The sequence below is a fragment of the Rhipicephalus sanguineus genome, chromosome 2 (assembly GCF_013339695.2).
Source record: "Rhipicephalus sanguineus isolate Rsan-2018 chromosome 2, BIME_Rsan_1.4, whole genome shotgun sequence".
Taxonomy (NCBI): Eukaryota; Metazoa; Arthropoda; class Arachnida; order Ixodida; family Ixodidae; genus Rhipicephalus; species Rhipicephalus sanguineus.
This window is the reverse complement of record NC_051177.1, coordinates 188,521,637-188,535,443: the sequence shown is the minus strand read 5'-3', so window position 1 is coordinate 188,535,443 and position 13,807 is coordinate 188,521,637. Positions and strand designations below refer to the sequence as shown.

At 45.7% G+C, this 13,807-nt stretch overlaps 1 protein-coding gene across 1 annotated transcript in view; it reads left to right on the top strand.

Moving 5' to 3' along the window:
* LOC119383932 (ubiquitin-like modifier-activating enzyme 1) overlaps positions 1 to 13,807 on the top strand; it is a 233,146-nt gene that overhangs the window by 92,849 nt on the left and 126,490 nt on the right. The window lies entirely within an intron of this gene.

Below are 13,807 nucleotides of genomic sequence, written 5' to 3'. Positions count from 1 at the left end.
CAGCCATCGGACCAGCTAGCGCTCGTTTTTAATAACAATAATTGTTGGGGTTTCACATCCCAAAACATGCTGTAGTGGAGAGCTCTGGAACTTTTGACCACCTGGGGCTCTTTATTGTGCACCTAAATCTAAGTAGACGAGCCTCTAGCATTTCGCCTCCATCGAAATGCGGCCACTGTGGCCGGGAATCGATCCCTCGACCTTCGGGTCAGCAGTTGAGCTCCCTAACCACTAGACCACCATGCCTCTCGCTAGTACATCCTCTATGATATAGAATAGCAGCAGCAGCGTAAATACAGGGTGGCGCAGAGTCAAGTGACATATTTTAAGTAGGGAATTTTAAGGGCACGTTTCTTTCCTTGATAAAACTTTAATGAAAACCAACAACTAATGAAGCCATGGTAGGTATAGGAGACGTTAATTGTATTGTTGTAACTGTATTGTAGTAATTGTGATATAAATGTGAAAAAAAAGTGGACGAAAAGACATTGAAAAAGTTGTCTTTTCATAGAAAACTGCCAGAATAATTTGAGATAAAGTTTATTCATTCATTAATCCATCTTACTTTCTTCACATTTATATCATATTTACTACAATACAGTTAAAATAGACAAATTAACGTCCCCTGTACTTTCCTTGGCTGCGATGTCACTTCGACGGGGAACTGGTAATTACTAGGGGTGTGCGAATATTCGAAATTTCGAATATTTTTTTAATAGTGTTTGCTATTCGATTCGATTCGCACTGGAGTTTTACTGTTCGAACTATTCGAACTTCCCAAAAAACAAGTGCAGTCAACGTCCAATTGAAAGTGACCCCTTCAGATTTTCTATATGCTTCACCTCATTACACTCTCGTATTGCGGCAAAGCTGCCTTTCAAGCTCCGTTACGGTCGAACTTAGCCAAGACACAGTCAACGTCCGATTGTGAGTGATCCCTAGATTTTCAATATGCTTCACTTCATCACACCTGTGTATTGCGGCAAAGCTGCCTTTCAAGCTCCGTTACGGTCGAACTTAGCCAAGACACAGTCAACGTCCGATTAAAAGTGGTCCCTAGATTTTCAATATGCTTCACCTCATTACACCCCGGTATTGCGGCAAAGCTGCCTTTCAAGCTCCGTGACGGTAGAACTTAGCCAAGACGCAACGTCCGATTGAAAATGGTCCCTAGATTTTCAATATGCTTCACCTCATCACACCCCGGTATTGCGGCAGAGCTGCCTTTCAAGCTCCGGTACGGTCGCAAATGTATTAACTCAAGAAAACGCTGGTTCCAACATGGAGATGAAAGATGTAGCAGAGGTGGGGGCTCAATTAATGCTGTTTTGGACCTGAAATTTGGGCAGGAAGTCCGAAAAATCGGAAGCCGGAGCTTTACAGCATCCAAAATTTCAGATGTTCTTATATATCGATGTCTACGAGGCAGATTAGGAACTCCGGACTTGAAGGGAGCAGACCCTTGTCTGCCACATCACTTGGGTTTCCACAGAAGCTGAAAGAGGTGGAGAGGCTGACGAAATGGCATCTTTGCCTATCACGTGTAAAGTGTTGGCGGCAACATTTTGGTTGCACCAAATCATGTGCATAAATGTACATATGTGCATAAATGTGCATATGTACATAAATACAATTTGGCCTCTACATTGCCTCATTCTTGATAAGACAACTATGAAGCACCACCCCACCAGCGCTTCATCAACCTAGCAAAAAGAAACACTTTCATGTTGCTATCTCATAAGAATATGCTTAGGAATCCTCTCTAACTTTCTTTTCTGCAATTACGCTTCGATGTATTCGAAAAATATTCGAGAAATATTCGAAAAATATTCGATTCGATTCGCACTCACACTTCAATACAGTCGAACCCACTTATAACGATCCCACATATAACGATCTATCGGTTATAACGACCATATTTGGGTGCACTTACGATTTTCATATGCTAACCATTGAGGCTGCGTCCAGATATAGCGAACATTTTTCAAAGCCTCCTACTTTTACAACGAACACTTCAGACACGGTCGCGGTAAAAATATGGTGCATACGAAGCGAAAAAAAGTTAAAATATGCCTTCTAAAGCGTGACAGGGGCGCGCGCTCGCGCGTGCCCCGCTCCAGTTTACTCGCGACTAAGATACCCAGATCGGCGAGCACCGCACGCAGATTTCGGACGCTGCGAGCGAGGTCGCTCACTTTTCAGGCGTTTCTTCAGTGGTAGAATGGCAGTGAGGGGAAAAAAATAGTAGGCAGCATGAAGCCTTGCGGTCAGCTTTCGCACAGTAACTTTCCTGACGCCGTTCTCTGCAGCTACGACCGCCTGCGATGAACCAAACAATGCCTTGGAACGCAAGAAGGCATAAATGCAATTGAAGTGATAACCGCGGTAACTTTCCATCGCAAAAAGGTTCACTGCGTCCCTAAACTCGTCGACGCCACAATGTGCCGCGAAAAGTCGTCCGTCTTTCCGGTAACGGCAGAGACCGGTCGATCGGTGACAACGATTTCCGCGCGATTGCGGCGATGCCTTCGCGGATAAGCATCAGAAAAGAGCGAAGGCGAGGTGGCGGCCGTCGATGAACGTGCCATTATGCCTTATAGCCGACAACCTTATCACAGTCATCTGTAGATATCTGCTCGGCTGCGTGTGTGGCGTACTACGCCGTACACTGCGGATTGACGGCGGTACGAGCGCGCCATGCTTAGCCATGCTGCCGTTCGCAAGTTCGCCGCCGCCGCGTCGTGCGAGACCGCTTTAAAGTGCGCGTCGCTTTGTAGAAACGAAATTAGCTCGCTGTTGTTGAGCGGCGCGGGCACCGAGAAACGTCGATGCACTGACAGCGAGCGTATACTGCATGTTTGACTAGGTGACAACTCAAGTGCGCCGCGCATCGTCGTGCTGGGCCGCGAGAGCATCGCGGAGACGTAGAGTGCGCGTTGCTTGGAAAATACTTGTTTTCGCCGCGTTGAACGAAGAGGCTAGTCGCCGCACCCGTGCACGGTCCGGAGTGAAGCAAGCACGAAGAACGTACAAACGCGCGCATACGGCATACAGCAAGCGGCCCGGCAGTGACTCCGCGACCCGAGTAGACGACGCGATGCACGCAACTAGCCAGGGATGATCGGCTCCACGTCGCAGTACCGCGCTTCGGTGAAACGGTGTCGGCTCATTGCAAAGGCGGTTAATTCACTCGTGAGCACGCAGCGGGCGTCGCTTCATGACGCGAAAAGGCTTAGCTTGTCACCGAAGGGGTTGTTAGCACTTTAACAAAAGTGCACAAAAAAAAAAAACGGCTTGGCCGCTAAGCGCACGTTTTTAAGGGCGAGTCCATATACAACGAACTACTGATATAACGACCACTTTTCGCGACACTTTCGAGTTCGTTATAAACGGGTTCGACTGTATTCGAATTCGCTTCGCACCCAAAATTTTGCTATTCGCACAGCTCTAGTAATTACTAATTACCAGTTCCCCGTTGGGGTGACATTGCAGAACAACGGACGTTTCGCGTGCAATGCGAGCTTCGCAAATGCATTGGAACCAAGGGGAGTGGAGGTGTCGTAGCAGGCGGCTTAAGTCCACTTTGAGGGGTAGGTGAATGGCAAGCGCTGGTGTGGGTGAAGAAGCTTGAGAGCGTCTCCCCTATGAATTACAGCTGCGTCGTTAACTGCCATAACAGCATTGTAAACACGAAGGGGTTGATTCCACTCGTAAAATTCTACTGATTCTAAAATAGGTGGCACCAAGAAAGCAGACGACACGCATAGGTTACTGAAGTGCGCTTAACAAGGTTAACAAATTTTATTGCATGCGCTTGCAGTGCGTGGTTGGAGTTCATGTGTGCAGAGAAATTGGGTATCTGTACGAAGCATTGAACATAACCAGAGTTCATTCCTGCTTCATAACTGCACTCATCAGTCGAGTTACTGGGTGATACACGTCTGCGTCTTGGTTCTGCCAGCATTGAAGCAGAAATTGCTACAGTGCGTTCAACCTCCGTCTTTTCACCAATAATAAAAATTTACTAAGCTATATACAGTGTGGTGCGGAGCCAATTTACACATTACAAATTGTTGATAAAGCCCGGCTGATGGCAATCTCAAGCTATTGATGACGAAGTTGCAACGATTTATGAGGACCTACGAAGGTGCTTGTGTGACTTCAAGAAGTGTTTGCAACAACGCATTGATGTAAAAGGACATGTGCCCGATGTTTTCAACAAATGACCTTCTAATTGGTGGCAAATGAATGACATACTTGGTCCTATTTATAGAAACATATTTTTTCCCTGCTTCTGTATATAATAAAACATTTATGAAAGCCAACAGATAATGAAGCCAAGTTGTTGGAGCAATTGGACGAAACCAAAGCAGTTGGTCCTGATGGGATCTCACCTTACGTGCTAAAGTGCTGCGCTACGCCTATCTCTCTTTATCTTTTCGTTATTTTTACGTAATCACTCTGCACGAGTGAACTGCTAAACGACTCAAAGAAAGCCCACGTTGTGCCCATTCATAAGGGTGGCTCGAGAAAATATGTCCAAAATTATAGGCCTGTTTCCCTGACATGTATCGTATGCAAGATAATGGAACACATCATTTACACAGCTATCATGCATCACCTCGCAGAGAACAATATTCTAATTAAAGAACAGCATGGCTTTCGTAAGGGCTTGTCCTGTATTATACAACTTGTAGAATTCTATCATGATTTAGGGTGCGAAATTGACATGGAGGGCCAGATAGACCGTTTATATTTAGATTTTCAAAAAGCCTTCGACACGGTTACCTGCTCACATCTTATTTACAAACTTCAGCAGTTAGACATACATAATGATGTTATCAAATGGATTGAGAACTTTTTGTCGGAGTGCAGCCAGTGTGTTGTTTTTAATGGTGAAAAATCGAGTTATGTAAACGTTACCTCCGGAGTCCCACAGGGCTCTGTATTGGGACCTGTATCATTTTTTATATGTATGAATGACATAAATTTAGGTATCACGTCATCTTTACGACTATTTGCAGATGATTGCATGGTGTATCAAAAAATATCTTGTGATCAGGATGCGACAGCACTTCAGAGAGATTTGAGTAGAATACATGACTGGTGTAAACGATTCGCAACTTTAACTATACGGGGCACCACAAGAAATCTAATATGGCTGTCGATCCGGTGATCACTTGCACGCACGGTGTCATCGCCGTATGTGTTGTCGCTGGTTGCTGCCACTTGCCGGCTAGGATAAACTTCCACCACATTGAACTTCCAATGCAGGAAGTAGCTCACGCTTGAGCACATAAACTGCGAGACACACACCACGATTTTTCATCCGATTTGACGTCCTACGCGCTGGTGTAGCAGCCGGAATGGTGATGTTTTGCCGTACTGGGTCGCCGGATCGGGCGTCCGGCGTGCGTCAAACTCGGTAGATTTTTCTCATCCGCCCGGTCCGGCGATCGCACGGCCGTATAACCATAGTGGTAAGCAGCACGGGAGACAGGCAGCGTCGTGCCCCTGGTCGGTTCCTTACCGCTCCGATCATCATGTCCGAGGATGCCGAGGTATTTGCTGGTATTGCCCTTATCGCCGGTATCGGTGGCATGAAAAAGATGTGCTACAATTATTTTATCATGCAGACTAATTCCTTATTCAATAATGCAGTGCTTCAAGTGTGGCACTTATCCAAAAAAGCGCCGGCGTCAAAGCCACTCGCGAGATCGGGAACCACGATGTGAAGGCACCTGCAATGTGATCGCAGACAAACAGTGACACTGCAGGCCGTCTCGCACAACCGGCTTGCTTTGCTTCCAGCTTTGCTCTTCGTATTGAAGTTGTCGAGAAAATGGATTTCTTATGTCGACGTCTCACATAAGAGTGCAATCTCAATCGTGATCTACGACATGCTTGCGCTCGATCGCGGACAGCAGCGGCGTTTGCCCAGCCGCCGCTCACTGGTGTCAGTTGCGGCAGGCTGTTGTGATGTGCTTTACGCTCGCGAAGGCAGTTTTATATACCGTAGTCTTCTAAATCAAGCAAAAAAAAAGAAAGAGCACTCGCCTGCTGTCTCCCAGGGCTACCCACCGATAGCACAGCACATAACTGTCTCGATGCATCCAGACGCGGGTTGGCCATGGCGGCCGCATTTCGATGGAGAAAAAATGCAAAAGAATCCCTGCATGCTTAGATTTAGGAGCACATTAAAGAACCCCAGGTCGTCGAAATTAATCCGGAGCTCCTCACTATACCCGTGTCCCATAATCATATCATAGTACTATTGGCACGTAAAACCCGAACAATTCAGTTGCATCCCAGAAGTCAGCCAATTTGAAGTGCGCGATGCAAACCATCATTTTCTGTGTGACAAGCTTCCCGATGCGCACGTGGATATCCCATAGACTTTTCTGCCGCCGGTCCTAGGGAAATCTAACCACATTTACAACGCCTTTCACGGTATACAGTTTGAGCATTTTGGCACGCAGTACACGCGATTTCTCTTGCGCTATTTACCCATTACTGAACCGCAAAGATTCCAAGATGTTGCACCAACAAAATCCATCATAATGCACTGGCCACACACTGAACAAGTTGCAGGACACACCGACGATGAAGCACAGCCCGCACGTTGTCGCCAGGCAAGCTTTCGTTCTATCACTGGATCCCGGATTTTACCAGTTGCCACGTAGCCTGTGCCACCGTAGCTGAAAGTTGCGAATGGAACATGTGTTTAAATGCTAAAAAGTGCATTCATATGTGTTTCACAGGGTTTGTACAGGTCCTTGAAAACCCTTGAATTTCAGGACAAGTGCAGTCTAAAGTCCACAGTGTGACCTGCTTTCTGCTGTAGGTTAGTGTTGATGCGGCTAACTTTCCATTTCAGAAACAATGCGCCGGTGCGAGTTTGCATGTACTTCATTTCTTCATGTCTTATCCTATCGTTCATATCACTATTCACTCGTCGGTGCGTCTTGTCTTGCTTTCTTTCTCTCTCTACTTATCTCCTTACAACTTCACTCTTGTGTCCATTATTTATGCTGCTTTTTTCCTTGTCAAGTGAGCAGTGCATGTGGTTTTAGTACACTGTAACAAAGTCTGAGCACCTATCCCGAACATTTGTAGTGTGTTGGGAACTACATTACATGGCATCAAGGCTAGACTTTTCTGCAGTATAATAATACAGTTAAAACTCGATCTAACAAAACCAGGTTTTACGTAGCTTCCAAGCTAAGAAATAAATTTGCATTCCCCAGCAAGTACTCATAAGGTTCAACATTGTTGTCAACCCGAATTGACGTAACTAACTTGGATCCAAAACCGATTTAATGAAGTTTTCCTGAAATAAATTAGTAAGAAAAAGCGCTAATTTCTTTCTATTTTTTACACAGATGGCTTTTTTCTTCAAGCGCGGGCACTAACGCTTATGCATTAAAGCACTTGTCACCTATAGTCACGAGCCTGGTTTTATTTTAACAAGGCCACACGCCACCCACATGCATGGAACAGTGTACTCAACAGTCACACTGTTACGTACCAGACAGTACTACGGGTGGCAGTGGTTTGTTCCCGTCAGTGCTCCCACGGGAACACTATTGTGTGCTTTCGTTATTTCATGATTTATGTGACAGACGATACTGATCGTCTCCTTGCAACTTTCTTGCTCGCCCTGCTTGCATAATCACTGCATTCGTTTCCCCGTCTTTGCATTTCGGCTGCATGTCATATATCATGTGACTGTCTACCAGGCCTGCATTGCCCGGACCACATATGTGAGGCTCAATATTTGGTACACCCGAGTAGACTTTCCACACAAGCATGCGTGGGTTAGCGGCAAATACAATGCCGTGGTCGATTTCGGGTGTCTACAATTTTAAGTTCTGAAGGACTAAAAAATCTTTTTCTCGATTTTTACAAGCTCCCCAATTTAACAAAGTAATTTGAGCATGGTGATGACTTCGTTAAATCGAGTTTCAACTTTATATCTATAGGTGCAAAAGATTTACTCAGAATTTGAAAAAAATCATCATTGGATGCCATTTTTTAGTCCTTGAAAAACGTGTCACAGGCTCTTAAAATTCCTTGAATATCCTTGAATTTTCTCCTTTGAAACTTGTATGAACCCTGGTTTCACTAAAAAACAAAAACCATTGACAAATAACTAATGTATTAATAAGGTGTGTTTACCACAGTTCATGTTTTTGAGTACTTAGGTGCGTGTTTTCTGCTGATTGTTCGTGGAACGCACATATCAGGGAGATAGTTGGTAAAGCTGGAAGGGTGCTGAACGAAACCTGCCCACTATGGGATCCATCGGAAGCCACTCTCACTTCTCAGATGAAAAGCATTCAAAACAGAGCAGCCAGGTTTGTCCTGGGCAGGTACTGTAGAACAGACAGTGTCACAATGATGAAACGAGAATTAACTGGAAATTGTTTTCATGCTGACGAATGTTAAGGCTGCAACTTTTTCAGATGTATTACAACAAGCTTGGGATTAATAAGGAGACTTACTTTAAAGACACCTTTTTTATCTTTCTAGACATAATGACCATAAACTCAAAATGCGTGAATACTGGCCCAGGACATGCACGTTCGCTGATTCCTTTTTTCTTAAGTGTGTAGTGGAATAGAATAAGCTGTCAGAAGAGCAAGTATGTTGTCAAATTGAAGAAATATTTGTACAGCATAGACCGCTTATAACGTAAGTCGCCGGAGTCGCGAATATCCGCACTATAAGCGGTACCGCACTATAACCAAAACAACATTTTTGAAAGGTTGCACGTGTACAAAACATGACCAACAGGCAGGCGCGCGATTCCGACTATCGCGGCATGCGACTGGGGCGTAAGTTTGCATCTGCTTACATTTGAAAATGTTGAACTGTTAGCGTCCGCGGACCTGCGGTGCCGACATAACGAACGCGGAAAAAATGTGCCGTCACGGGAAGTCGCCGCGGTAACACACTGCACGTCCGCGATGTCGAAAATGGTGGCGACCACAAACCACCACTCGAGTGTTTCACACGCACGCCCGCGTTTTCGTAAAAGATGTAAGTCACCCCTTCTAAATGCAACAATTGCAAAATATTTCATTGACTCGGCACCAAACCGCAACTTCTGTAGTCCACGGCCGCCGACATGGCAGCTAGCGCTCGTTAGGCCTAGCGTGCGCGTTGCAACTTGGCATGCCACCGCGAGAAGCTTGCCCTAGGCAACACGGAGATCGGGAGTAGAAGAGATCGCACTCGCGAGCTAAACCGAGCGCATCACGCGTGAAACGAAGTTTCGGTTCGCGATCGGGAGCCGCGGCAACTATCCTGAAAAAGTCTTTCAAGCTTGTAAGTCCGCCTGTTGGTGGCAAAGGCGAAAGCTCAATCGCGTCTCAAAGCATTGTTACTTGCGGGGGAATCGAGGTTGCACGCGCGATATCTGCGCTCTACGACGAAGCAACGACGAAGCGCGCATGTCAAGCGGCCGAAGGGGGCAAAGGCTTCTCCGTCGGCCGCGCAACCGCTCCCCCTCCTCACACCACGCACCTGCGCCGGGCTGCTGTCCCCCACAGCCATCCCTTTTTTTTTTTCTCCCCCCGCTCCTTGTTCGTTCGTTCCGCGACCCCTCCTCCTTTGTAATGCCGTCGCCGCTCTCTCCCCCGCCGGCGCATCTCCGCTGAGAAGCACGCTCGCACCCTCGCATCTCTGAGAATGTTCCGGCAGCCGCATTATAACCGGTCTTTCATCTCGGGGGTCTGCACAATAAGCGGTATGCGTATACATGGAGTTCTATGGGAGAGTAAACGGGAGTCAGAAAAAACCGCATTATAGCCGGTACTGCACTGTAAGCGGTTACGTTATAAGTGGTCTGAGCTGTATCTATGTTGTAACGTCCCCCCCCCAGCTGAAATGCCCAAGGTCAGTGCGGGGTCATTCATGAATAAAGAAAAAAAAGAAAGAAGGTACAGTGGAAGTTAATTGTTCTGTTTTAACTGTATTGTAGTAATCGTGATATAAATGTGAAAAATGTAAGGTGGACGAATGAATGACTGAAGGAATAAACTTTATTTAAAATTAGTCCTGCAGTTTTCTATGAAAAGACAACCTTTTACAACTTTTTCGTTTACTGTTTTTCACGTTTATATCACAGTTATGACAATACAGTTACAAAAGCACAATTAACGTTCCCTATACCTGTTATACGAGTACTTAAAATTCCCCACTTGAAATGTATGTCAGTTGACTCCACTCCACCCTGTATTTGCGCTGCTGTCGCTACTCTATATCATAGAGGACGTACTAGCGAAAGGTGTGTACACCTATGTCCTATTTTTGTTGTGCGGTGATATATTGTGTCTATTTTGCGCAGTGTCAATGGAAACGCGTGGTAGCCAACAAAGGTGATGCGGATTTTTAGCAGATATATATTTTGTGGGAAACAGCACAATCCTGTCTCTTAAGGCAAATGTAGGGAATCTGGCATACTATCCTGTTTTCTCTCATTTTTCTTCTTCGTTCTCAGTTGCACCACAAATATTTTGTTATGCAAAAAGTCCTTTGCCCAGACCAGGACGATGTAGTCCGCTATTACCTGCTCCGCATCACCTACAAGACTGAGTAGACACTGCCCTTTCGCCACACTGCAGCTACGAAAGGAGTCCTCAGTCACGCAGATCTTCTTAGAACGCCTCATGAGCCACGAAACCCATGAAAACATGTGCAGAGCGAGTGCAGCGTGCATGCAAAGCAATGGAAACTCAAGGCAGTGTGAAGGGGAGAGTGGAGAGGTGTACAGTCGCATTACGGGCTTTTTTCTCCACACTTAGCGGCAGCACCTGGCACCGCAGCGCCCTTCCTCGGCGGCGCTTTTACAATCCTGACCAACTCCAGCCGGCGATTGCAACGCCGCGGCGCGTCACGGCACGAACTATTATGAGCAGCACAGAGCTATAGGGGCTTTTTTGACGACTGCGCGTGGCCTAGGCACTAAAATGCGCGAACGTCCCTAGCTATTTCAGTCCCTAGCAGTGGCTGGAGCGGGGAGCGATTAAACACCATGGTTGCGCTGTGTGTGTTGTGTGCCAGTTTGTATTTTTGTAATATTGGCGCCTCCTGCGAATGTGATGATACGTGAGTGTTGGCTGTTTCGTGCAAGTGGTACTGGTAGTGTTGAATGCGCACTGTCGATGGGTGCTTGCTGCTGTGTGGTCGCTTTTAAGTGCGATCAAGACTGATTGCAGTATGGTTGCAATTTGAGTGGCGGTATTTGTTACGGATTACTTTGGACCGTGCAGCAGGGACAGGTGTCACACGAGCACTTTTGAATCGCTGGCGGCGTGAGGAGCGCTCGGGTACAGCAGCGTTGTGTGTGTACGCCGGTGAGCTTTGCACTAGGAGTGGAAGCTTGCGCCGTTCGTGAAATAGCAAAACGTGAGGATATCCTGTGCTCATGGTTGCATGTGCGCACTGTACTTCTTCAGCACATCTTGTTTGCATACTCTGACAGTACATCTTGTCGGGTGTGAAATCTCAGCTAAGGGTTCTTGCGTTGTCGCAGTTAACCATTGCAGTTTTTTTTCTCAAAGGTTGCATTAGTAAAAGGACCGAGGCAGTTGTGCGGCCTTGGCACTTCTATCTTCTTGCTCTGGAATAGTATTGCAACTTTGACCAGCAACATTAATGCTTGCCTAAAAGCCCTAAATTATTGCGGCGCAGTACTAGTACTTCGTTTACGGTGCTTCAAAGCAAGTTATTTACAAATAGATAATTTTATTGAAATGTGCTGGTGTGCTCTTTTACCGTGTGCTGGAGCCTTCCGTAGTGGTTGTAACTCATCTAAGTGCAATATTCACAATATTTAGCATCGATGTTCTACTTCGTTACACATACACCCAGACTAACCATATCTATCCATAACCACTGTGGAGCATGTTGGTTTAACCACTGTGGAGGTCTGAATAAGGAGGTGCCATTGCAGCATCTAGTGCAGGATGCAATACAAACACCATGGGCGTCGGCAGGATTTTGCCTTGGGGGGTGCAAACCCGTGTTACATCGCAGCTGGGGGAGGAGGGGGGGGGAGAGAGAGCTGGCATAGCTTGGGTGGGGGGCAAGTGCCGGTGTGACTTGATGGGGGCAAGTGCCCCTTTTGCACCCCTCTGCCTACGCCCATGACAAACACTGAGCAAGACTGTGGCAATCGTGTTATTTTAGTCTGCCTTTGTGTTGTGTCCTGTGCTAGATTCTAAAGCATTAATAGGTCATGCTCCCAAATGCAATGTTTGTGAACTGCTGCTGAAGACAGAATGACCTGCATTAGGATTGACCAGTCCAACATTTTTGCATTTCTTACTTGATAATGAGATACAATGCCAATGGTCACATTTGTACATTTTTCTCCAGGGTCTTTCAGGGCTATTGGATGAGAGATTAGCTGCTTTTTAAGCACTCCTCTCGCAGACGCACAGGAAAGTGCATGTCAGGTGGCCATGTAATAATACACAGGAAAAGCTTTTGGGAATGCCATAGTGCACCATATTTCATCTAATGTCACTTCCTGTATCAAATATGTTTGTTCGCAACAGCCATTATTCAGACTGACTGCATTTTCTTTATCAAGTAGCCATATTCTGAGATGTGTACTTCAGTATGCCAGCTATACTGCATTGAATTTGCTTTCAGACTGTGAGGAAACCATTTCCTAGGTGGCTTAATTGTCATATTTCACTGGACTCCCCCTTTTTCCCTAACCATTAAATAAGCTAAGCCACGACAGTTTTGTAATGTGGCACCGCCTGGTGCTGTATGCGGGCGTATTGTTGATGCACTTTTATATCGCAACTGCATGGCTCATGCCCATGTGACAGGGTAAATTCGTATGTAGTGGGTGAGGTGCCAAATTTCAATGAATGCTACGTTCTGGTGTGGTAATAATTCGCTCTGTGAGACTTGATAACTTTCCACAAGGCATGTGGCAAAATGGTCTGCAATGCACTTACTTTGCGGGCAACTGAACTTGTCCATTTATTGATATACTATAGTTGTAGGAACACTGACTCTATGCATAGACATGTAACCATTGAAACACACAATGGTGTCCAAGTGTGCGCAAACATTCACTTCTCAATGCTAGTACTGAACAGAGGCTTGAATAAATGGCACACAGTGCAGCAGCTCCTGGAAGTACATACAGGTGTACACAGAAAGCATATTTATTTACCAAAGTAATTCATGAAGCAAGAGTGCATATAGGACTGCTATTATGTTTGTATAATTTTATCTGCCTCCAAGAGATCCCTGTGACAATGGACAACATTCTCTTAGAATCACTATACTAAAACATGGTTTAAAATTTCAGGCACACTGCATTTAGATAAAAAAAATGAAACAAATCTTATTTATCTATCGCTCTATCAACACAATTGTTTCTTTACAACACCTGTCATACAGAGTGGTGCTACATGGAAACTGTACATGCAATTACGTAGTAGGTGGCAACTGCATAGCAACTCTCTCAGATGAGTTGGTGCTCTGTACTCGTGCAGCAATTACCAATTTCACCTACCCCTGTACTGTAGGTGAAGTTTCATCTATTTTTAGCTCACAAGTACTTGGGTTGCATTTTACCCATGAACTTTGAGAACGTTCGGTTCGGCAAAGGACATGCTTGCTGGGGCTACTACCCGAGGGATAAGAAGGGATTGCGTCCCTTTGATTCAGCACATTTTTAAGACAAATAAGAGAGCTACAGCTTTGATGTGCCTGGAATCTGCTCTAAAAAAATCGTGCCCACATCAAATGGTGCCCAATTTTGAGAACCACATAT